Genomic DNA, 4,285 nt, shown 5'->3' on the forward strand with positions numbered 1-4,285 from the left:
ATATTGCGAACAAGATGATCCCAATAAACTAGAAGTCTTGGGAACATTTAAAAATGTAATTTATAGGTTACATATGTTTCTGTCTGAGAAGAGAACAGTAATTAGAAATTGTCTTAAAATATATAGCCAAACCTACCTCAAGATAAGCCAGGAGAATATGGTTCATTCTGAAATGAAGGCAAGCAAGTAAACTTCAGGGTCATAAAACAAACAGACAAACAAATACTTAAGCTTTTGAAATGAAGAACTTAGAAATGTTTTTATTGTATTGGCAAGTGGTTGCTGTCATATAGCCTTCGCAACCTGGTAACACAATTCCAGATATTACCTGGGTCAGCAAAATGCTGCCCTTCAGACAGATGACAGTTTATTAGATTTTCAAAATTGCACTTTTGGTGATAAAAATCACCTCAGGACTCAAGTACAAAAGAAATGGCATGTGTTTATATGAGTTTGATTCAGAGATTAGAAGATGTGAAATATTAATGCTATTTACAACATTCAATACCTGCTGAGTATAAATGTACACAGAGTCAGCATAAGATTCCTTCTGTCTGTGAGAGGACTGAAATCATACAAGAAGCGTTCAATCTATCAAAATTAGGAAACATTTTGGTGTTTGGTCCTCAGTTTGGTTGAATACTAAGGATATGGCTAAGAGAGATGGCAGGAGAAGTAGTATGTGGAAAGAACGCTGGGTTTAGAACCAAAAGTTCTTTCTTCCAACCCTGTCTGGGTCTTTTGTGCACTGGGTGAGTTATTTAACATTTTAAGGCTTCAATTTTCTCTTCAGTAAAATGGGGACAGCCTCCCAGGATGCGTAGTGAATGTTCAAGGGGTATGCAAATAATATTACCATAATAATTTGAATTATTATTTTCTACTGATTCTAAGCTAGGTACCATCCAAGTGTTTACTTCATAGGGAAGAGGCAGTCAAAGCACAGTAGGGGATGTGATAACAGGTTTGTAGCCAAAAAAAAAAAAAAAGGGAGTATTTATCAAACGTAATCTAGGACCGCTGACGATTCTCCATTCAAATCTATTCTCACTTTACCCAAACTCTTTCAGTCACAGGAGGTACCTGTCTGTGGGAAATCACTTAATCAGATTAAAATCTTTGTCCAACATGAAAAAAGTATAAAATGAAATGACAAGAAGGCTAAAGTTTGGGCAAGGATCTCTACTTATTACTTTTGTGTATTAATGTTTTGCATAGAATAGTACTTTAGAGTTAGGCAGGGTAGATGTAATCTCAATTATACCAAAGAAAGAGCTTTCTTACAGAAACTTTGCTGGCAAGATTTTTTTTTTAATTGAAGTATAGTTGATGTATAATATTGTGTCAGTTTCAGGTATATAGCAAAGTGATTCAGATATATATACACACATATATTAGATTATTTTCCATTATAGGTTATTATAAGATATTGACTATTGTTCCCTGTGTTATATAGTAAATCCTTTTTTCTTATCTATTTTATGTATAGTAGTTTGTATCTGTTAATACCATACTCCTAATTTATCTCTCCCCCTTCCCTTTTCCCTTTGGTAACCATAAATTTGATTTCTGTGTCTGTGAGTCTGTTTCTGTTTTGTTTATAGGTTCATTTGTATTATTTTTTAGATTCCACATATAAGTGATATATAATATTTGTCTTTGTCTGACTTACTTCACTTAGTATAATACTCTCTAGGGCCATCTGTGTTGCTGCAAGTGGCAATATTTCATTCTTTTTTATGGCTGAGTAATATTCCATTGTGTGTGTATATATATATATATATATATATATATATATATACCACATCTTAAACCAATTATCTATTGATGGGCATTTGGGTTGTTTCCATGTCTTGGATATTGTAAACAGGGCTGCTATGAACATTGGGGTGCATGTATCTTTTCGAATTGTAGTTTTTTCTGGGTATATGCCCAGGAGTGGGATTGCTGGGTCACATGGTAACTCTATTGTTAGTTTTTTAAGGACCCTCCATACTGTTCTCCATAGTGGCTGCAACTATCTACATTCCCACCAACAGTGTAGGAGGGTTCCCTTTTTTCGGCACCCTCTCTAGCATTTATTATTTGTAGACTTTTTGATGATGGCCTTTCTGAACAGTGTGAGGTGATACCTCATTGCAGTTTTGATTTGCATTTCTCTAATAATTAGCGATGTTGAGCATCTTTTCATGTGCCTGTTGGCCATCTGTATGTCTTCATTGGAGAAATGTCTATTTAGGTCTTCTCGCTAGCAAGATATTTCTTATGCACAAGATGAAAGGACAGGATAAGTGACAGAGCTAGTTACCAGAAATTAGGCTTTCTTGTATTACATCATGACCCTCTCATTTGTTTCCTCCTCCATCTCTCTCTCCCTCTCTCTCTCCCTCCTTCTCGCTCATTCTTGCTCTCTCTCTCTCTCACTCTGTCACTCTCTCTCTCTCTTAATTTATATATCTATATACCTAAAGGTTAAGTGAAAGAAACTAGTTTGGCTAATTAAAGTAAAATGATACTAAGAAACATTGCACACGAAACAGACAGAGGTTAAAAGGATGCTTTTCAGATTTCTCTCAGAACCTCCAAGAAAATCAGAGTCACACTGCAAAAACAACTCCCTTTGGAGGGGGACCTATTCACTCAGTGGCATCAAATCACACATTAATATAAAGAGAGTGAGGTAAGCTTCGTGTTTTGGCCAATTGTAGTTTCTATTAATAAATTTTAGAGGGTGACTTTATCAGTTATTTTCATGGTTTTAGTATATTCATAATTAATCTATAAATAACATTCTAGAAAAATTTCTTATTGAGTTCTCTGCAAACATTCCTTCTTCTCCTTTTGATTCTGCTCTCTTCACTGCTATCAGAACTCTATCTCTTAAACAACTTATCTAATTATTTATTTCCCATTTCTTGCACATTTCTATTAAATCCAGATGGCTTTCAGGAAAAAATACTAAAGCCTCTGGCTAGGCATTCAATGCCCCTCCTCATGTGGCCTGAAATGACCTCTATGACCGTATTTTCACACATGCATCTCAACTCCATAGACCCACTCATGTGACTCTATTCGGGAACATTTATGTCTCATCCTTCAATAAATATTCCATATCAAATATTCCATATCATTGCATGAGACTAAGTGGCTGCAAATGCTGTCGCTTTGCCTAGAATATCATTCCTCCTTTTATGCCTGACAAATTCTGCTCAGGCTTCAGGATCAAGTGTAACTTTATTTATTTGTGAACTCTTTCCTGAATCCTGTGGGCAAGCAGTCTTTTCTTCCTCTGAGTTCCAGGAGATAGTTTTTCTCCCTCTTATAACATGTGCTACATTGCATTGCAGTTTATCTGTTTCCATATTTGACTTCTCTGTAAACTGTAAGTTCATCTGGTACCAGGACTGTCTAACTCATTCTTAATTCCACAGCACATGATATGGTGTTTGTGACCAGCAGATAATCAATAAATGTTTGTCAAATTAAATTGAAGCTCCAGAAGCTCTATTCTTTGAATTGCAAAAATTTCTTGGATTGATTCTTTTAAAAAAAAAATCTTTACTTTTTAAAATAAATATTTGGAGTCCTGATTTTATGTTCTAAGTAGGATGTAGTAGGTTGCAGTAAGCCAATACTCCCGCTGTAGCGATGTGAAGGTGGATAAGTTGCAAAACTGTAGTGTTAAAAGGTTTCAGAAGTCTACGGAATCAACAAGGATTAGTTGGTGAAGTCTGTGAGCCTTATGCCCCTAACTCATTTTCCCCATAAGCCCTGTGGTTTTTATTTTGAAGTTTTTGCATAGCATAGTGATTTTCAGGGATATACATATCTATATGTAATGGCGAAACTGCCCATAAAATTCACTGAAAGTCGATCAGTGTTTTTGTGTGTAAAATTTATCTCAAGGTAATTGAAACAAAGTGTGACTTTGGACTCATTTTCAAAATAAAATGAGAAGCTATTAGGGATATGACTCTGTGCCCATATTCACATGTGTTCAGGAATTCCTTTCCTCTCAGAATACACTTTTGCTATTGTGTAGCACTGCTCGTTGCAGAAAACATATTATAAGGATTAAAAAAAAATTGACTTTCTACATATTTATCCAATAGACAAGATTGTGTTAAAGGCATCGAGCCTAAACTAGTCAGTTTGCGCCACTTCTAACAAGAGCTTCCTCAGCCCCTTTGGTGACGGCACGTGTCGCAGGCTGCACTGAAGTGGGTTAAGGTGGATGTTAGTCATGTGGGAGTTAGAACTGCCTAGAATGCAGTAGTACAAATAA

Source organism: Balaenoptera musculus, chromosome 9 (assembly GCF_009873245.2).
Source record: "Balaenoptera musculus isolate JJ_BM4_2016_0621 chromosome 9, mBalMus1.pri.v3, whole genome shotgun sequence".
NCBI classification, from domain to species: domain Eukaryota; kingdom Metazoa; phylum Chordata; class Mammalia; order Artiodactyla; family Balaenopteridae; genus Balaenoptera; species Balaenoptera musculus.